The sequence below is a fragment of the Lemur catta genome, chromosome 6, assembly GCF_020740605.2.
Source record: "Lemur catta isolate mLemCat1 chromosome 6, mLemCat1.pri, whole genome shotgun sequence".
Classification (NCBI taxonomy): Eukaryota; Metazoa; Chordata; class Mammalia; order Primates; family Lemuridae; genus Lemur; species Lemur catta.
Genome location: NC_059133.1, coordinates 80,313,343 through 80,336,478, shown reverse-complemented (window position 1 = coordinate 80,336,478; position 23,136 = coordinate 80,313,343).

Genomic DNA, 23,136 nt, shown 5'->3' with positions numbered 1-23,136 from the left:
GAACGGGGAGAGTGGACGTGCAGACCTGAGCACTGTGGCCTGGTCATTAACACTCGCCAGCTGTCTCAAAACATGTGATCCCAAAATAAAAGTGACGTGGAACATCCCCAGGCCTAAGAAGTCACTCGATTAACACCGGGGCATGAGAGAGGAAAGAACTCTCTGTGACTCTGAGCTATAGCTTAAGTGCCAAGGGAAGAACAATTTCCCTGATGGTATTGCTTCGAAACGGGTGTGGAGGGAGTCTGGGCTCTGTCTGATCCTCAGCCGTCTCCAGAGAGCCAGTTGTGGGGAGCAGATGTGTGTGTTAGGGGATGTCACTTCATTTCAAAACAACACATGACCTTGGCGTGCACTTTGCCTGTGCTTTGCCCTTTGAGCCATTATCCTCCAGAGTCCGGGACCAGAAGAAGAATCTACTTTAGACAGAAAGAAGTACTTTGTTCTATTTTTTTTTTCTTCCCACCAAATTTAGGACAAGAGACAGGTTAATTTTTTTTTATAGGTATCAAAACAAAATCTAGACTGGTTGTTAGAGTGGTCAGAATAACCAGACCATGTTACGGTCGGGTTGATTTCATTGTAAAGATCACGTTGCTTTGTTCTTTATGAAGGGACTAAACAGTTCAATGTATAATAGGACTTGAAAAATACTAACTTCACTCATCCAAATCTAGAATATGTAAGGACCTAATACAAGTGTTTCTTTTCAATCTATTTTTATCTAAATTAAAATCAAATAAAAATCAAATTGATCCTGGACCACGGTTGGAATTGGAGGTGAGTCCAGAAGTTGAGTCACTTCTAGACTATAAATAAATGTTCACGAATCATTGGACTATCTGATTTTTCATATACCTGTGCTTGGTCTTGGTACAATAAATACATTTTGTTAAATATTTAAATATGTTTTCCTTAAAAAATAGGGAGGTGGCATAGTAAATGTCATTAATGAGTATGAGCTTAGGAATCAAAACTGGATTTGAATTCCAGGTGTGCTACCAACCAGTATGTGACAGTGGTCAAGTAATTTCATGTCCCTGAGTCAAAATCTCCAAGTCTGCAAAATTGGAGCAATACCTACATCAGAGTTGCAAACAGTAAATGACAATACGTATGCAAAAGACTTACAGTGTCATATGTATGTTAGTAGCCTGATTAATGTCAATTTCCTTTCTTAATAGGCAATCTAGACATTCAATATATGAAATATCCCTCAACTATTAGGCATCTTCATATTTTAACATAATTTGGGTGAGTTATATTTTTACCTAGGCCAGCTGTATAATATTTTGAAATTTCATTCTACTGAATCCACCAGTGATTCAATCAGCTTTAAAGGGAAAAAAAAAAACCCTACTATAAAACAGTGAATCATTCTTATAAACATGAGTGATAGTTTCCAACACTAAGTAATGATTCTAAATACTGAAAAGATTATTGTGTACTACCCCCCCACTCATTCATTTATTAATCATTTAACAAATATTTATTGATTACCTACAATGTGCCAGGCACTGTTCTAAGCACTAAAAGAGAAGTGATTCAAAAAGTCATAATCTCCACTCATATGAAGATTATATTTTAGTGCAGGAAATAATTAATAAATATAATAAGTATATTATATCATTAATTTAATGTATACAAATGCATTGATATACAAACAATATATACATTATATTAAAGATGATATATCCTTTGGAAAAAAATAGAGAGTAGGTTAAGAGAGATGGGATTCTGGGGCCAGGGACGTTTAAAACTGTACATAGTCATCTCAATATACTCCTCAATACAAGAGGTAAAGAGAACAAGGAGCAGAGATACGGAGCCATGTAAATAATAAGAGGGGAGACTTTCAGGTGAAGGCAACACCTAATACAAAGGCCCTGAGACAGGAGCATCCCTGCTGTGTTTGAGGGACAGTAAAGGAGGCCTGGATGACTGGAGTGGAGTGAGAGAGGAAGAGTAGTAGAAAATCAGCTCAAAGAGTTAATGAGGGCTAGACGGTGTTTGACCTCAGGGTGTATCGTAAGGACTTACACTTTCATTCTGGGTGAAATGTGGTCACTTCAGGGTTTTGAGCAGAAGAGTACTACTAACTGACTTACATTTTGACAGGACCACTCTGGCTGCTCTGTTGAAAATGCATTATAAGGCAGGTAGGACAGAGGTTGAGCGATCAGTTGGAAGGCCATTGCAATAATCCAAGGGGAACGTGTTAATTAACGGGAGGGTGGTAACAGTGGAGGTGGTAAGAGGTGGTCAGATTTTGGATATGTGTAGAAGATGTAGCCAACAGGACTTCCTGACAGGTTGGAAATAAGGGTGTCAAGAATACGCTCAATGTTTTTGACCTGAGTAATAAGCAAAGGTAGGAGTTAACATTAGCTGAGATGAATAAAACTGGGGTGGGAGAGATTAGTGGTAGGAAGAAAATTTGGGCACATTTTATTTGAGATTTTAATTAGATACCCAAATAGATATCCTGGATATTCAACTTACCAAGTAGGAAGTTGAATATGTGTCTGGAATTCAGAGAGGAGGTCTAGGCCAGAGATATAAATGTGGACACTGTCATAGAGGTGATGCACAGAACTCATCATAACACAACCCATGATTTTTTGGACCTTAACTGTAACTTGATTAGTGATCAGAACTCTTCCTCTGCCTCAGGTTACCCTTAAAATAATGCAGTAATTCCTTTTATACTATTGAATCTTTTGTACTTCCCTGAAAATATGGAGATTTTACTTGTATTTAAAAGCATAAACCTAGATACCAGTAAGGAACTGAGTGTAGATAAGAAAAAGAGGTTGACCGAGAACTGATCTCAGGGGCATTCAACATTAGAAGATTAGAGAAAAGTAGAAAAAGCAAAGGAGACAGAGAAGGAATAGCCATTAAGCTAGAAGGGAAACCAGGGAAGTGTAGTGTCCTGAAAGCCAAGAAAAAAAAAAGATATTTTCAAGAGAAAAGAATAATTAGCTGTGTGAAATGCTTCTGATACGTCAAACTACATGAGGCCTGAGAATTGAAAATTGGATTTAGCAACATGGAGGTCACTGGTAACTTTCAAAAAAGCATCACTTAAAATTCAAAGTAAAAAAGTCATAAACGAAGTTAAGAAAGACCAAAAAATTCTTATTTTGACATTAGGTCTACTTCTTTCTTTAAAAAAAATCTTTAAAAATAAGGGAAGGGTAGCTTAGTGCCTAAGGAATATATTCAGTCTTCATTTTGAATACTATAGCACTGAAATGATTAACTCATTAACATTACTCACTATACTGAATTAAAATGTAAAAGAGTATACTTTGTTATTGGGATATCAGTAACAACATCTTTTTCTACACACACACACACACACACACACACACACACAAACCCTTAATATTAATGGTTATAACTGATGACATTTCAACTAAATTTTGAATAGAAATCCTGAATATATCAGAAAAATATTTCTAGACCTCAGGAAATGGTCCATTCCTTTTTGAACAACATTAGGCACAACAACTTTAAGTATTAAATATAAATTAATGTTGGAGTTTATTATAATTTGGCCTCTGATGAGTACATACTTATAGTGCCATCTACTGTCTGGTGGTAAAATCATAACATCATCCATACTTGTAGGATAAAGCAATGAAACACAGATATCTTCCTCTTATTATCAGTAATCTTTTTCTGGAAATTAGAATTCTGTGTGACAACACTAACTTAGGGAATATATCATATAATTTCAATAGGAAAAAGTATAACTAACACATTACGTAACACAAAACTCCTACCAATTTTATGAAGTGTACGAAAGCCCGCTTAAAGCACAAACATGTATGTACATGCACACATATGCCTATATGCAACAAATTATCATGTTAGTAATGCTTAAAACATTACTTTCTAGTTACCAATTAATATGGTATTTAATAAACAACTGTTTAGCATGTGGTAACATTTGTTGACTATTGACATATTTTCCAAAAAGTCTACAAGTGATTCCAACTGTATTTAGAATGTAACATCAGACTTTTTCTTTTATATTTTTGTTTAACATTTGCATCTACTATAATACTATAGAGTTATCTCTAGGGTATATCGTTAAATGAAAAAAGTTAGAAAAAATTGTGTATAATCTATGGTTTATCTTTTAAAAAGGGAAAGGACAGTGTGTATTGCTATAATATACAGATGACCCTTGAACAACACAGTTTGAATGACATGGGTCCACTTCTACGCAGGTTTTTTTCTGCCTCTGCCACTTCTGAGACAGCAAGACCAACCCCACCTCATTTTCCTCTGAGTTGAAATGCCTCTAAATTAAATTTAAGAAAACCTCAAAGGAAAGTGACAGGTTACAATGTAGGTAGTCAGAGAAACAGTCCAGACATCTTTCTGTCTATCAGTCCAGTCATAAAGATGTTTAGTGCTAGAACCCAAAGGGCTCCAAATGGATTTAGAGTCAGAATCATGATGACTAAGATGCCAGACATGTAAAATGTGACTGCAAAACAAGTGACCCCCATAGGTACTCCCTTGACTCGCCTCGATAGTGAGGCAGGTAAACATCCAGTCAAGCAATCATTTTTTGATTTGTATTAAAATACTATTACAAATACTTTATAACCGTATTTTAGAATTCGGGTGATAAATTAAGGCAAAATACGAATGTGATGGTTAATTTTATGAGTCAACTTTACTGGGATAAGAGATGCTCAGATACCTGGTAAACCATTATTTCTTGGTGTGTCTGTGAGGATGTTTCTAGAAGAGATTAGAATTAGCATTGGTAGACTGAGTAAACAAGATTGCCTTCACCAATGCAGATGGGTATCCTACTTCTATCACTGCCCAATGGGCTTCTGAACAAAGTGACCACAGTGGCAAGGATGGAAGTTTTGCACCGGCTCAGCAAGATGGATTTCCACTAAGCAAGGCTGACCTGGCGATAGCCACTGCTGAGTGCCCAAGCTGTCAGCAGCAGAGAACACTGAGCTCCCAATGTGGGATCATTCCTGGGGGTGATCAGGTTATTACACTGGACCACTTCCATGATGGAAGGGACAGCATTTTTTCCTAAGTAGAATAGACACTTACTCTGGATACAGATTTTTCCTTCCTTGCACACAATGCTTCTGTCAAAATTACCACCTGTGAACTTACAGAATGCCTTATGCACCACTGTGATATTCTACAAAGCATTGCTTCTGATCAAAGAACTCACTTCACAGCAAAAGAAGTGCAGCAGTGGGCCCACTCTCACTGCAGTCACAGGTATTACCATGCTCCCTACCATCCTGAGGCAGGTGATACAATGATGGAGTGGCATACTGAAGACTCAGTAGTAGTGCCAGCTTGGTGGAAATCCCTTGCAGGGCTGGGGCGAGCTTCTCCAGAAGGATGTATATACTATGAATTGGTGTCCAATATGTGGTACTGCTTCTCTGATAGCCAGGATTCAATGGGTCCACAAACCAAGGGGTGGAAATGAGAGGGGCACCCTTCAGTATTATCCGTTGTAACCCACTAGCAACATTTTGCTACCTGTTCCTATGAATTTATGCTCTGTTAGACTAAAGGTCTGTGTTCCAGAAGGAGGAATGCTGCCACCAGGAGACATGACAATGATTCCATTAAAATAGAAGTAAAAACTGCTACCCAGCCATTTTGGACCCCTCATGCTTCTGAATTAACAGGCAAAGACAGGAGTTAGTATTGGCAAGGGATATTGATCCAAATCACCCAGGGGAAATTGGGCTACTACTCCACAATGGAAGTAGATTATATCAATATCTGGAATACAGGGGATCCCTTAGGGTGTCTCTTTGCATTACCCTCCCATGTGATTAAGGTCAATGGAACACTACAACAACCCAATCCAGGAAGGACTACACATGACCCAGACTTTTAGGAATGAAAGTTTGGGTCATCCCACCAGGTAAAGAATCATGACCAGCTGAGGTTCTTGATGAAGGCAAAGGGAATACAGACTGGGTAGTAGAAGAAGGTAGTTACATTAATTAATACCAGCTACAACTCTGTGACCAGTTATAGAAATAAGGACTATAATTGTATTTCCTCCTTATTTTGTTATGATCCTTATTTTGTTATGAATACATTTGTGTATGTGTACATATATATTTTTTAAGCAAATATTTTTGTTTTATTTCTTCTTTCATTCCCTTATTATGTAAATAAGATGTTTTGATGTAATATCAGTATTAAGTATTGTTAACTTTATCTCATAGTATTTAAGTTATGGGATATCAGGAGATACGGGATATCACTCAAGGACTTTACCTCCTCTTCTGGAGAAGTTGGAGAAGGGATTAATTAATGTGTTTTCATTTCTACTCATGTTAGGTAAAATTATGACCGTGTTATTACCTTTATTTGGAGATTAAGTACAGGTTAAGGAGATGTATATGGATGTTAAGTTGACAAGAGGTGGGTTTGTGATGGTTAATTTTATGTGTTAACTTGATGGGGCTAAGGAATGCCCAGAGAGCTGGTAAAACATTATTTCTGGGTGTGTCTATGAGGGTGTTTCCAGAAGAGGTTATCATTTGAATGGATAGACTGAGTAAACAACACTGCCCTCACCAATGTGAGTGGGCCACACCTACTTCACTAAGGGTCTGAAAATAGAACAAAAAAGCCTCAGCCTCACAAATTTTTCAAAAAAAAAAAAAGGGAAGGTAGATCTCGGGGCTTTTTTTACTTATTATATAATTAAATTAAAAGAAATACTAAAAGATATTACATTAGTAAAATCAAACTTATAAAAATCTTTAAATAGATACAGATTTATTCCTTTAAATTACCAAAATTATTATAAATTAAATATCACTACAGTCAAATATTTGTGTTGCTCAAAATTCAGATGTTCAAATACTAATCACCAATGTGATGATATATTAAAAGGTAGAACCCTTGGGAGGTGATTAGGTCATGAATAAGCCTTCCAATACGTGAGGATGCAGTGAGAAGTCCTTCTATTAACACGAAGATGGTCCTTACTGGACAGTGAATCTGCTGACTCCTTGATGTTGGATTTCCCAGCTGCCAGAAGGGTGAGAAATAAATTTCTGTTGTTTATAGCCTCCACATTTATGGTATTTTGTTATAGCAGCCATAATGGAACAAAACAAATATAAACTATATAAAGGTAAAATTCTTTGGTTTTATATATATGTATATATATAAATTGGTTTTATACATGTGTGTGTCTCAAACAATTTTATATTATTTGAGATATATATCTCAGACATATATTCAGTCATATATTAAAACATTTTGAATATATATCTAAAATAGTCAAATTATTTTAATGCAAACATATTGAAAGTCAAATATATGTAGTCACTAGGATACACTACAAATATCTATTAGCATAGCATTTAAATTCAAATCAAGGAATGGTGTCCACCCTGCAAGAGTGTTATATGACATGATTAATATAAGCTTAAAAAGGCTTGGCTTCTGTCCTTCAGGAAATGACAAAGTAATGAGGAAGGCAGACACATGCATGACATTCAATGATGTGTACAACAAATAAATACAAAAAAGAATAATAAGAGTGTCAGGAAAGAAGCGATTTGCAAATGGGTATTTTGAAAGTCCTTCATTAAGCAGAACCCTGAATTAGCATGATTCAATGATTCCACACTGTATACACATATCATAACACCACTGTGTACCTCATAATTATATACAATTACAATTTGTCAAAAAAATTTAAAAATTGTTCTCAAAAAGCAGAACTGTGAAAACTAGCAATTACATCAGCAAATGGAGATGAAGAAATAGATCTACCAGGAAAAACACAAAAGGTAAACATAGTTACAGAATCAATGAATGAAGAGTATTTTTAGAAAACAACAAATAATTTTATGTCAGTGGAAAGCTTGGATGTCAGTGTATGGAAGGTTAAAGAGATTACACTATTTGTGCTGATGAATCAGAGAGGGTTTCGAGGAAGGAAGTCACATGGTCAAATGTACTTAAAGAAGTTAGCTGGTACAGTAAACAGGCTAATTGGATAAGCAACCAAGAATAATAGTTGGAGGTATTCAGGTGTGGAGTCCAGACTAGGATGTGATCAGTGGAAATAAAAAAGAGACAATGAGGTAAGAGATATTTTAAATATAGAATGGACAAAAAGAGGCGTCAAATATGATTCCAGGATTTTCAGCCAGATTAGCTAGGAGAACTCTGGTGCCATTGACATAAAAGTATAGAGAAGGGCAATAATATCAGAAGTTTCTCAGAAATATCTATGTGAAGCTGACAATAGGCAAAAAGGAGAATAATCACAGGACAGAAGCAAGGAAGAGATGACAATTTAATAGTCATTCCTTTAGATGAAACTGTGAGCGCAGATAAATCTACAAAGAAGAAAATTGTAAAGTGAGAGAAGAGAAAAAAATTAAATAGCAAGGCCCAGAAATGTCCAAATTCAAGAAAGAGATATCTTGTTTCAAAATAGTGGCATAGAATTGTCATTTCTGACTTTTTCTGGAAATCATCCAAAAGCAATGAGCAAAAAGAGAAACAAAAGCACTAAAGATATTTTGGGCAAGACTACGAGACAGTTAAAACTCCAAATCATAAAATAGGTAAAAGAGCTTTCAAAAGCAGTGAAGATCAAGCAGGCAAATGCTTACAAAGAAGCAGAGGAAAAAAAAAAATTCTGTGGCTGTTCATCTCAGAAAGAGTCAGAACAAAAGTACATTTCATGAAACAGAGGGTCACACTATAAGATGCAAAAAATTCTATGTCCTTGGTCTGCAATGGTAGGAAGAAGAAGCATGCACTAACTATAAGAATTGAGTTTCTTTCCAAATAGTGGTGCAAGCAAAACAAAATGAGGAATCCCACAAAGGAGCCATTTTTGCAGAAGCAGGTTTTCTCTGTAGCAGTGGGGGACAGACTTGATTTTGTCAAAGAAACAAACAAAACTTAGGTTCCCTACCCAGCTATTTTGCCACAAAACCTTGGTCTTCTCTCACTCCCCCAAATTCCTGTAAATATCTGGAGGAATTGACCTGTTTCAGTGATGGATAACAAGAAGGAAATCTGTTCAGGATCCCCATAAAGATACTAGGAGGAAAAAAATGAGAATGAGAGGGAGGAGATGATAGGAACAGGAAAATCAACTGACATATTAGGGACACTCACCAGAATAATGTTGCCAAGCAGTAAATAAAAATTCTCACCAGATATTTAATATAAATGATAAAATCTTAATGAAGCATTTGCCTTTATGGGAAAGAAACAAAAATAAGGAACACAGATCCAGCAACTCAGCAAAGATTTAATGAGGAAACAGAGATAAAATAAAGGCTGGGAGAAATCACAAAAGAAGCGGAAACAAAATCATCTCCTGAACAAATGTGAGTTGAAAGAAGCACAAGGGGAATAGGTGTTAATAACAATGCAGTGAGTGACACAGAAGATAAAAATAAGGGGAGCCCACAAAATTCAATGAAAATGAAGAGTTAAAAATGATTGCAGAAAAGTTATAGAAACTGACAAAAGGTAAAGGCAGGTAACACACATCATTGAAATTCCCACCTTAAATAAAACTTCGATAGAACAGAACATATATTTGAAACTCCAGTTGACCCTTGAACAACATGGGTTTGAACTGTGTGGGTCCACTTACACACAGATTTTCTTCTGCCTCTGCCACCCTTGAGACAGCAAGACCAAGCCCTCCTCCTCCTTCTCCTCCTCCTCCTCCTCCTCAACCTACTCAGTGTGAAGATGACGAGGATGAAGATCTTTATGATGATCCACTTCCACTTAATGAATTGTAAATATATTTTCTTCTCCTTATGATTTTCTTAATAATATTTTCTTTTCTCCAGCTTGCTTTATGGTAAGAATATAGTATATAATACATATAAAGACAAAATATGTGTTAATTGACGTTTATGTTATCAGTAAGGCTTCTGGTCAACAGTAGGCTATTAGTAGTTAAGTTTTTGGGGAGTCAAAAGTTATACTCAGATTTTTTACTCTGTGTGTGGCAATTACACCCCTAACCCCTGTGTTGTTCAAGAGTCAACTGTACATTTTTAAAAAATTTCCTGAAATAAAAGAGGACGTGAATCTTTTCAGGAAAGCAATCAACACCATGAAATAGCCTCGTAAAGTTTCTGGATTTGAATAATCTTTAGAAACACAAGCATGTTTGCATGGGAGGTTATGGAGACCTTATTTAGTGGTTGCTGAAGTCTGAACAAAAACTATCACAGGCAATAATGAAAAGAATAATGACCAAAATCTATTAGATAACCTAAATGAACAAATTCTAGAAAGACACAAAATATCAAAAGGGACTCAAGAGGAAATAGAAAATCTGAATAAACCTAAAACAACTGAAGAGATTGAATTTGTAATAATATCTTTCTACAAAGAAAAAGTCAAGTTTGGGTGACCTCATGGGTAAGTTCCACTAAACATTTGAAGAAGAATTAGCATCAATTACTCAGAGACTGTTCAAACAAACAAACAAAAAAAAAAATAGAAGAGAAAGGAAAACTTCCCAACTCATTCTCTGCAGGCAGCATTACTCTGATAACAAAAACAGGCAAGATATCACTAGAAAACTAGAGACCAATATACTGTCTGAGTATAAAAACAAAAATTCTCAACAAAATACCAGTGTATTAGTTTCCTATGGCTGCTGTAACAAATTACCACAAACTTGGTGGCTACAAACAAAAAACATTTACTCTCTCAGAATTCTGGCTGCCAGAAATCCAAAATCAGTTTCATCGTGTCAGGAGCTCAGCCAAGCTGGAAAGAGAGAGAGTTTATCTGCCAGGTGTCAGAGTAACTGCTTAAAGCAACTAGCCAAAAGTGTAAGAGTTAAGGCTTTAACCACTTACTGCGATGTTATGAGCAAGACTCTAACACCAGAAGAAGCATCAGCTCTCCCGTTCCACTTCCCCTGTAGAACGCTACCCTTTTGGGGGTCAGATGGATCAGCATAGATGTGGCGGTCATCTCACTGTTGAGAGAGACCCAAATAGAAGGCTCTGGCAGTTTTACCAACCCTTGGATCAGAGGGAGGCCAAGGAGAAAGAACTAGGAGTAGGAAGGTACCAGGTGCTGCATCAGAGTGGGGAAAAGTGTCTTCAAAGTTTTCCTGTCCTTCCTTCCTGTACACATATGAGGATACCTTAGCAGAGACATCTGAAGAAGACCTCTTGGGACGGTGTCAGACAAAGAGACCTAGGAATGAAAGTGCCATGTCTAGGGATACAAATATACAAAGAGCATGACTGGCCAAAGCGGCCCGAGTCCTCCATTGCAACTCCTTTCAGAGACTGCAATACACTGGCTGTGCACCAAGCCTGGGCTGGGGAGGACAGCTTTCTCCCATGAGGTCTGCCAGATAAAGCCTTTGTAATCGCCTACGGTGAAACCTGAAAAAAAAAAAAATACACACAGGTCTCTCACCAGAAGCTGCTTTCATACTGTTGTAAAATCAGGGTATCATAGGTATTTCCCTTCCGGCAACTCTAGGAGAGAATCCATTCTTTGTCCCTTCCAGCTTCTGGTGACAGCCAGTATTCGTTGGCCTGTGGCCATATCACTCTAATACCTTTCTCCATGTCTTTGATCTGGTCTCGTTGCCTTCTCTTGTCTTTAATCTCCTTCTGTCACTATTCTATAAGGACATGTGAATACATATAAAGCACACCTGGATGATCCTAGGTAGTGTCCCCATCTCAAGATCCTTAACTTAATCACATCTGCAAACTCTTTGTCCTATAAGGTAACAGTCACAGGTTCCAGGGATTAGGACATGAATATCTTTTGGGGAGGGAGCATTTTTCAGCCTACTACAACTAGGGCACCAAATCTAGTAATATAAAAAGGATTATACCCCATGGTGAACTGGAATTTACCCTAGCAATGCAACTTTGGTTTAACATCCCCCGAAATCAATGTAATATACAATATTAATATAACATAGGACAAAAGACACATGATCATCTAAATAGATGCAGCAAAAATCTAGTACCCTTTCATGACACAAACACTCAAACTAAGAATAGAAGGGGACTTCCTCAACTAGTAAAGGCTGTCTATGAAAATGACACAGCTATACCATATTTAATGGTAAAAGAGTGAAAGCTTTCCCCCTAAGATAAGACAAAAATGTCTGCTTTCACAATTTATCTTCAGCCTGGAGGTTCAAACCATGGCAACCGTGCAAGTAAAAGAAATAAAAAGTAACCAGATTGCCAACCTGAGCAAGAGCGAGACCTCATCTCTACTAAAAATAGAAAAGTTAGCCAGATGTGGTGGTGTGCACCTGTCGTCCCAGCTACTTGGGAGACTGAGGCAGGAGGATCACTTGAGCCCAGGAGTTTGAGGTTGCTGTGAACTATAATGACACCACTGCATCCTAGCCTGGGCAACAGAACAAGACCCTGTCTCAAAAAAAAAAAAAAAAAAAAAGGATCCAGATTGAAAGGAAGTAGTAAAATTTTCTATTCTCAGAGCATCCTGTACAGCATTTGGAAAATCAAAAGAAATTCACTAAAAAACCATTAGAGGCTAATAAATGGGTTCAACAAGTTTGCTTTAAGGTTAAGACAACGACTTTTCTCTGAAGTTTAGATGGAGTTCTTCTTTCAGGTACTCTCCTCCTGTGCTGCTCTTCAGGACGGAAAGCCCAGATGCAATTCAAGGAGATTTTCTTACGCTTGCTCCATCATGCCTGCTTACACAGCTGCTTACCCAGTGCCTTCTGCAACTCCACAATGTAAACAAGAAAATCTCAACCAATTGCATGGCCTCCTTCACCCCTGGGGTAAAGCGAAAATTCTGGGGGCCTTATGTAATGTGAAAGAATAAGGCTGAAACATCCGCTCTTGGCCATTTGCAGTCTATCTATTGTGGCTTCTGCTGCCACACTCTGCGTTCCAATTTGGCCTCTGTTGTGTATCTATGCAGGTCACCACTGCATCCTCTTTGCCATGACTATGAGAACATGGGCTATGAGCCTGGCTACAACTGACACACACACAGGCTCTCTCTTTGCTGCTTCTCCGGAGACACAGGACACTTGGGAGGTCACGGCCCTTACACTCCAGGTTACTTTCCAGGACACTGAAAAATCACCTGGCTGTGCCCCACATTGCACCAATAGTGAAACACTATCTGGCTCTCTCAGGGCCCTCTGCCAACACATGCACACTCTGGAAACATTTCTTCTCTCCCGCTTCTGACAACACAGTGGCAGCAGCCAGCTGTGGGATCTCACCATTTTCCCCGTCTCTGCTTAGGCACAGAGCATCGGTCCTTTCTGCTTTTGGAGTGTTCAAGTTTAGCTAGTAATTTTTGCTCTCCTCCTTCTACCTACGGAGCCATTCTGAACAAACTTAAGTAAGTGAAAAAAAAAAAAAGAACTTTCTTTTAGTACATAAAACATTTAAAATACATCTACAAATCAAAGTTATATCCACACATACATACATAGCCAAGGACATACATGAAACACAGGGTAAGCGTCTATGATTGGGAAGAGAAAGCAAGTGGGGAGTAAGAATGAAAGGGAAAAACAACCTCACGGGGAGCCTCTTATAGACCAACGATAACAGAATATAATGAACAGGACTGTTATCTCAAATCTCAGCACTTAGGAAACAAAACAAAGCAAAACCTGCTGCCCAAACAGTGGGAAGAACAGATAATAGGGAGGCTATATTAGCATTTTTCAAATATTATCAGTATTTTCAAAATATTTTCCTGTTACGATGGCTTTAATTTATTTCCATTTTATTTTTCATTAGTCATTAAGAGAACATAGTAAAATTCTCCATTTTTCCCATTTCCTGGACTTTCTAATATATTTCAGATCAATTTTATGGATACTTTTCATTTCTCTTATGTCTGAAAATATGGAAGCCAGATTTAAAATGGCTGTGTTTCAAAATTTCATTTTGTCAGTTGTTGGAAAGTCAAACACGTTTTCCTAGTGTGATACTATTATAAATACTAGTGAAAGGAAGTGACAGTGTATCAAGTATCAAAATAAAGAATGTCTGATGGTTGAACGCATCAAGATCGAAGCCAGTTACATTATACAATTTATTCCCCACAAGTCATACTTAATAATTTACGTATCTGTTCTCCTTCATGAAATCTTAAGGTTGTTTACAGTTAGAGCTGTAGGTTCTTAAAAATTTTATATAACCACCACGATGCTTACTAAATGTATTTTGCTCAGAATAGGCCCTTAATAAATGTTTGTTGGTGGAAGTGGATGAGTATATTATAGCCAACAACATTTAAAGTGAAAAACACTTAAATCCTTGTATATTCTACCCTTCCATCCTGCTCAGAAGAAGAAAAAATATTAAATCTTTGTAAAAGGAGAATTTCAGTGTTTTTCTCTTCCACATCTCAAGCCTCCTAGGTAACAGAGAACAATGTGACTTCATAGAGAAGGCCTTGTTCGTGGTGCAGGTGGACAAACACTTGTAAGTAAAAGGGAGAGTAAAAAAAAAAAAAAGGAGGCTCTGAATTAATATAACCCTGTAAAACAAACAAATAAAAAAAAAGTCGTACCCAGTGCCTACTGTCTACCCAGGTTATTGCTCTAGCAAACCATTAGGATGTGTTAAAAGCCCCTGTGGCACAGAGGTCATTAAACAAATCCTCCAGTCCATGGGAATGGGGCCACCTAGCGGTCAGAATATATCCTTACCCTTTTGATTTGCGGTCTCTTAATACAGTCCACCTTGAAGAGGTCTGCTGCAAGTGCCTTTCCCTGGGAATGTTGTAAATAAATCCTAGAAACCATTTGGCAATACGTATCAGGATTCTGAAGACTGCAGTTAGGACCCTTTTGTAATCCAAGTTCCTCCAGGCCCCACAAATGAAGGAAGAGAAACGATAATTCAAACTGACTGTCCGTCAAGTTTTTCAAGGAGTCTTCAGGGATATCTAGCATTTCTCCAAACAGGCACTATTCTGTCAGTGACATTGCTGGCTCTCCTGATGGCCTCGCCTCCCTAGGCATCCTGGACCCTGAAGCTTCTCTCTGCTTGGAACAGCCACTAACAGAGCAGAAACCGCTTAGCCTGGGAGCGGGGCTAGCCCTCCCCTTTCCCTGCTCTGTCTCCTACCTTCTCATACAGAGCCTGAACATTGTTGCTTTTGCCCGCATCCCTCAAAGTCCCCTGCAGCTGCAGTCCCCAACCTTTTTGGCACCAGGGACCAGTTTCATGGAAGACAATTTTTCCACAGATGGGGAAGAGGGGACCACGGTTTCAGGATGATTCAAGCGCATCACATTCATTGTGCAATCAGACCTCTCTGCTAATGATAATCTGTATTTGCAGCCGCTCCCCAGCACTAGCATCACCGCCTCAGCTCCACCTCACATCATCCGCATTAGATTCTCACAAGGAGCACGCAACCTGGATCCTTCGGATATGCACTTTACAGTAGGGTTCGCACTCCTGTGAGAATCTAACGCCTGATGATCTGACAGGAGGCAGAGCTTATGCGGTGATGCGAGCAATGAGGAGCGGCTGTATACAGATGAATCTTCACTGTTTACCCCTCACCTCCTGCTGCACGGCCAGGTTCCTAACAGGCCCCAGATCCGGTAGAGGTCAGTGGCCCCAGGTTGGGGACTACAGTCCTACAGGACCACAGCTGCTTCTCCTCCCGTCAACAGCTCTTCCTTTCACAGGGCCCAGATGCCAGCCCATAAAGCCTGGCAGAGAACAAACACCACACTCACTCACTTCCTCTACACTTCCCCTCTTTGGCCCAAATATTCAAAACTCCCTCTCTGGGTAAGTTTCCTATTGCTGCTGTAACAAAGTACTACAAATGTAGTGGCTTAAAACAAGCCAAATTTATTATTTTACACTTCTACAGGCCAGAAGTCCAAAATCAGGCCTGCGTTGCTTTCCGGAGACTCTGGGGGACATTCGTTTCCTTGCCTTTTCCAGGTCTGAGATTCTGCCTGCATGCCTCGGTGTTCATGGCTCCTTTCTCTGTCTTCAAAGCCAGCAGCATAGCACCTGCCTTCCTCTTCAATTATGTTTTTACATCCTCTCTCTCTGATTGTGACGCACCTACTTCCCTCTTATGAAGACCCCTGTTATTACATTGGCCTCATCTAGATAATTCAGGATCATCTCTTCATCTCAAGATCCCTCACTGGATTGACTCTGCAAAGCTTCTTTTACCATGTAAGGTAACACATTCACAGGTTCTGGGGATTAAAATTTGGACATTTCCAGGGAGCCATTATTCAGCCTATTGCACTGTCCTTCAACAAAACCCAAATGCCTTCATGAAAACAACGATAATTTAGTATTTCAAGACCCACCACCATTTTTGCCAATCATTCACCAACATGATTAAGTTTGGAATCAAGCTAGTAATAACTGCAACCTAAGTACCAGTTATGTATTAGTCCTTAAAGTCCTTGAGCCTTCTGTGGTTTCGTTGTACCTCAAAATTTAAATAAAATTTCTTTAAATTCTTCTATGTAAATTCTTCAGACCATTACATACTATTGGATAGCCATTATCCCTCCCAGTTTCTCAGAGGACTCTTGGGAGGCTTACACTCCTCCTGCTCATCACTAGGTCTGACTTCTTGCTTTTGCCGTGTTCACAATCCCACTTTACCTCTGGTACCTTGTGCATCCCCCTTAGCACGCTTTCCCACATGCTATACTTGGCCCTGAGGACGGCACTCCTCTAACCCAGATCCCGGTTCAAACAGAGGGGTGTGGGGAGGTGACTCCAGCTAGAAGGCATGGAGGTGTTCACAGCACAGCACAGCACAGCATGGCATAGAAAATATCTTAAAATGCTGTAATTCCAGCTCATCTGGGCCCCCGCCTTCACCTTTTTACCCAAAAAGCCTCTCTAGGTATCATGCAAAACAAAACAAAACAAAACAAAACAACACCTACCTTCTTATAAAATATGATATTTTTCATCTGCTCCTAAGCTAACCTTTTTGTGCTGCTACACAAATATTTTAATAACTCCATTTGTTGGACTCCTATCCTATGCTATTCACTATGCTCAAATGCTTTTTATGCATTGTCACTTAGTCCTCAAAACAGCCTTATGATGTGGTCATTATTATTATCATATCTATGAGACAGATGAGAAAATTTAGACTCACAAAGGATAAGTAATTTTCCCAAGGTCAAGGGAATATCTGAACACATAGGCCATTGAGCACAATGCACGCGTAGGAGACACTGTGTCCCCTGTAGAATCTTTTAGTCCCCTGCAAAGATCTGCACCCTGCTCATGTATCACATTGTGCTAGTCCGAGAAAGGGACAATGTGTTAGCTCAGGCACTTTGGGACTTCTGGCTTCGTCCCAAGGTCATAGACTCCTACATGCCTCAAAGAAGCGAAGCTATCCAGTCCCGTTCCCATGCACAGCAGGAGACGTGCAAGTGAGCTGGGACACTGGGCAACTTTGTGACAACCTCCATAGATAACTCACCTCTGTCCAGAGCCTCCTCTTCTCCAACACGAGCTCCTTCAGCAATGGCCCTGTTGATTTGGCTGTGTGACTTGGGGCTAGCAACTGTCTTCTGCTCAAGGCAACATCTGGGGACAAAGATATGGTCAGATGACCTACTCTCTTCATCCTGGATCAGGGGCTACACTTTTGTGTCTCTACTTCCTAGGTGATCCCAATTGGAACACTTTCTTTCCACCCTATTCCAGCCTTAGTGCCTCTACAGCAAGTGTGCAGTGAACAGTGGAATTCTCTATCAGCTCCCTTTCAAAAAGTAGTTTGGGGAAGCACTTGGTGTTATCAGCGCTAGCTTCCCTCTTGGCTTCACTCCTAAAGCCTCATGGTTTCCATACCTTTTCTACTATCTTGCCCAAGTGCCCCATCTACCGAAGAGAAGAGAACATGCTATAGAGACATCTATTACTAGATCCTATGTGTTCTACATCAGGGTGGATGCCTGTGTCCTTTCCTCTCCCCATCAAGTCAGTCTTTAACTACTAAATCATTCAAGACTGGCTCTCATAGCATAAGGGCCTGGAACACAGCTTCTAGAGTTCAGGACTCTGCATTCAAATCTATTCTTGACCACTTGCCAGCTGTGGGACTCCCAGTAGGGGTCAAACATCTCTAAAGGAGGCTCAGTTTTCTTATCTGCAATTGGATATGATGTTAAGTAGTTAAGGGTTGTTTCAGGGATGAAGTGAGATAATACATGGAAAGCTCAGCAGTCTGAATGGCACACAAGTTCTCAATAAATGTTAACTGTGAGTATGATCAGATCCCTCTAGAAAATGGCCATTATCCATTAACATCATCAAAGTGGTGAACATTTTTAATTCACCATATTGCAGGGTCTTATTCCAGAAGCATCCATTTTGTCAAGGCTAGGTAGAACCTTCTTTGGTTTTGGTAACCTTAAATCTAGTATTTGAGGAGCTAGTTCCATAGTTGCGTGCATTTAAAGTTTATCTTCTGTTACCAGCTAAACCAGTCCTTCTACCTAGAATTAGATCACATCACCTGTGGTCTAATCAAGGAAACGGCTTCAGCAATTCTTCCCTCTGTCCTCTGTATCATTAATTTCTCCCTCTCTACTGGACTATTTTTATCAATATGCAAAGTCACATATTTCCCACTTCTTAAGAAAACCCAAAACAACTCTTTTGCCTCACACTTAATCCTTCACCTACTTTCTCTCCTCTTTTTTCTTTACACCAAAACTCTACAGTTGTCTCTACTCGAGATCTCCACATTCCCTTCTCCCATTCCCTCTACAATTCACCCTAATCCGGTTTTTGCCACCACCAAGCCAGTGGACCTACTTTTCTTAAGATCACCATGAGTCCACATTCCTAAATACAACACAGGACAATGTATTCTTTCTCTTACATGATGTCAATCTAAAATAACAACAGAGAGAGCCACACTCTCCAAAGAGAGAGCTTATTTGGGAATAGGAGGGAATTGCAAGCCGGGTACGCATGCTGAGATGGATCCTAGGCACGTTTGGGGAGGTTGAAGGGGAAGCATTTAAAGACAAAAGAGAGAAGTTCATGTAAGTTGCTCTAAAACAAAGAAAGCACTGGTTATAGGGGCTTATTGCAGGAGTTGACACAAGCTCATTAGTGGAGGCAGTATCTCAGGCAAGCATTCTTTCTTGTACAAGCAGCTAGCTGCACTTGTCTGGCCAGCTGTCCTGTGTGACTCACGTAGCGAGCTGCAGTTTGAAAAAAAATTCTGGTGGTATTTTTTGGTATAGGCATAGTGTATGATTGCCCTTCTCCCATGGCCTCCTGACTCCGTTTTATTAGGGTTAGATATAAGTGACTTCATTTTGGCATTGATAACTTTCACAATGGCAATCACAGCCTTTGATATAATTGATCACTTTTGCCTCTTTCCAACACTTTTGTTCACTTAGATTTCAGGCTACCATACTGGTTTCCCTTCTGTTTTGCATTCTATCTTGGTTTCTTTTGCCGTCTTCTTCTCATTTCCTTAACCTCTACATGGTGGAGAACACCAGGGCTCAGTCTTTGGACTTCTTTTCTGCTAACATTTTCATCCTAGCTGGTCTCCTCTGGTTTCTTCCCTTTTCTCTCTAACATCACCTCTCATTCTCATCTAGTCCTATGGCTTGAATAGTGTCTATATACCGATAGCTCCAAAGTTATATTTCTATCCTAGACCTCTCCTGTGAACTCCAGGCCAATTCATTTAACAGACCACAGTTTACATCCCTTTGGATGTCTAATAGGTGTCTCGAACGTGGCATTTATAAAACAGAATTCCTAATTCTGTCCCCCAAATTTGGTTATTTTATAGCCTTTTTCCATCTCAGTGAATAACAACTCCCTCTTATGAATGGTCAGACCAAAGATGCCAGTGTCAAACCCATCTCTCTTTCTCTCACTGCCTCACCTGGTCTGTCAGAAAATCCTATTAACTATGCCTATAAAATATATCCAGAATTTGAGTACTTTGCATCACCTCGATATATTTTCAGTGCCCAGGAAAGTACCTGACACACAGTAGTCATGCAATATCGATTTGTTGAAAGAATGAATGAAGTGAATCAAGTCACATCCTGCTCTCCATAACTTCCTCGACAAGGCTGAGCTCGTAAGACCTTGATGTGCTGTAATCTGGCCCTCGTGCTCCTCTCCATTCTCATCTTTTGCTGCTAACCAACAAATGTCTTCTGCTTCAGTCATAGCGACCTACTTCAAGTCTCCCAAGTTATCATGTAGTCTCATTCCTCAGTGCCTTCCGCAAGGCTGTTCTCCTAACCTAGAACATTCTTGTACTCTAAAGCCTTTCAAGAGTCATCTTAGCCAACAAAAATCACATTCTAGGCCAGGCACGGTGGCTCACACCTGTAATCCTAGCACTCTGGGAGGCCGAGGCAAGAGGATTGCTCGAGGTCAGGAGTTTGAGACCAGCCTGAGCAAAAGCAAGACCCTGTCTCTACTAAAAATAGAAAGAAATGATCTGGACAGCTAAAAATATATATGGAAAAAAAATTAGCCGGGCATGGTGGCACATGCCTGTAGTCCTAGCTACTCGGGAGGCTGAGGCAGGAGGATTGCTTGAGCCCAGGAGTTTGAGGTTTCTGGGAGCTAGGCTGATGCCACAGCACCCTAGCCCGGGCAACAGAGCAAGACTGTCTCAAAAAAAAAAAAAAAAATCACATTCTAGCCTGAATACTTCTCCCCTGTGCTTGCCTTCCTCACATACACCTCTATTACAGCTCAGACCACACTCTTCCATGGTTTGCCTGTGTCTCTGTCATCAAGCTAAGCTCCCTGTCTTGCTCATCGTGACTTGGTATTTCTGAAGTGTAGTGCAGAGCCTGGCTTGTGGAATGCAATAAATATGAACAAATGAGTGACTCAATGAAGTGACTCCTCGGTGTACCGAGTTTGTTCTTATACAAAATCATAAAACAAGAGATAATATAAAGATATATTCTTTTACTATAAATATGAATGAATTATTCTTTGGCAACAATATTTCACACTCATCTTTAAAGGAAGGATGACTCCAAATATTTGCTTTGACAGCACTTTATATTATTCCTCCAAAGTAATCCAAAGGCAGAGAAAAGATAACACTTTCTATTCCTCTTCCTGGCACAGTCATTCTCTTTTTAGACAACAAAAACAAAAACAAACACACACACACACACACACACACACACACACACACAAAATCCCACCTTAAGTATACTCTAATTTCATTGAAAAAAAAAATTTCAAACTTCTGTGTGCCATGTATTGAACTAGATCCATCACCTTCCACTTTTACTATCAACTCCCCTCTCTGTGTTTCTCTGTCTCCTCTTTTGCGCCCCCCCCAACCCAAGATTGAGATTAGCCAATTGTCAGGGCTAACTAAAATGGTGCTGTAACAACACAAAGAATACAAAATTCTTTATTATCATAAGATTGCAACTATATAAAAAAGTACATGTGGGGAGAGACTGAAAAAATGATATGAGACCTAGTTCAGCAATGTTTACTGCGCAGTACTGTGACCCAAGCATTGTTCTAGATAAGAAAATTACAAAGAAGGAACAGTTCCTATCCTAGGGGAGTCTGCAGTCTTCTGGAATTTATGCGAATTGCTATAATGGCATTTGATAAGTAATAGTGGTGCCACTTGGTCTATTCCCAGCTTGGAGGACATCAATGTGTCCCAGGAGTCAAACTACTGAGGTGTCAGTGATCAACCAGGATTTACAGGCTTCTAGGGAAATACTGTGGAGAACAGCAACTATTAGAGAGAACTAAGGTTGTTATTGGGGCAGAGAGGAGTAAGGAGTTTTTGGTGTGTAAGAAGAAGTAGGTGTCCTTGCATAGTTACCAAAAGTTCAGTGTCATTGTCTCTGAAGCATAGCAACCGCAAAGGTCCTATTCAAAGAGCCAGTGTGAGATGGGGCAAGTTGTCTGTCCCCTTGTCCTGCAGTGTGGGGATGGCTCCTAGAGCCTGTCCCCCTTCTCCAGGCATGGCATTGATGGCCGCCACAGCTGTCCACCCCATGTGTGCATGAAACACCTTCTCCCGGCACCAGTCCCATGAAGGGCTGGGCCATCAGCTGCTTCCCAGACAAGGAGAGGTAAAGTGTCCAGTACCTCTCCTAGGACCCAAAATATTGAAGGCTTTTTCTGACCCCTTCAGAAAAACCCAAGACCTGAGAGACACAAAGGCCTTTTACCTTCCCTGAGAAGGCAAGGCAATACACCGCAATCCATTCTTTCTGGATGTATTTAGCCTTCGCCTGGGATAGGTAAGGAGGCTTTCTACTTCCTGATATAGGCTTGCAAAAGTGATGAAATACAAAATGTGTGTTAGGTCAGAAATACTTGCTTAAAAATCTATATAAAAAAATAGAGAGGGGTGTGTGTGTGTGTGTGTGTGACTCCTAAAGGGCTGGATCAAGAGGTTTAAATGATGCCATCGGGGCTCTTTCTCTCTTGTCCCTATACTATGTGTCTTGGTCTTGATTTTCTCAGTGTGAACATCAGTCTCCCAACCCATTTCAGAAGAGCAAAGCCCGCTTATCCCCTGCCCTGCCCCTACCCTGAGAATTCAGGTTTAGAAGGTCCTTAGCACCCAAAATCTCAGCATGAGAAAGATCCTTTCTTTCCAAGAGTCTCTGGAAAGGACTCCAATGGCTTCTGCCCGGTCAGATGTCTGTCCCTAGAACACAACTGTGTTCAGGGAGATGGGGTACTTAGACCGACCAGTTTGGGTTACACAACCACCACTACAAGGCAAAGAATGTGAGTGAAAACCTCATTGGGTGAGGGAGGCAACAATCCCTAAAAGAAAAGAATTTTTAGCAGGAAAAAATCCAAAAAGCAAAAACCGGTGTCCACTACACGAAAGGTGAATAGTAAGGTTGACTTCCTAGCTTCTGCAGCTAGGTAGACAGTGATGTGGATGGAAAAGTGCAGAGATAGAAGCAGTTTGAATCCACGTGGAGAGCTGAGTGTTTAAAATGTTGAGTTTAAGGTGCCTGTAGGATATTTGAATGAGGTGGTCAGTAATCTCTTGGAAAAAATGAGTCAGAAGCATTGAAAAAAGATGGATGTT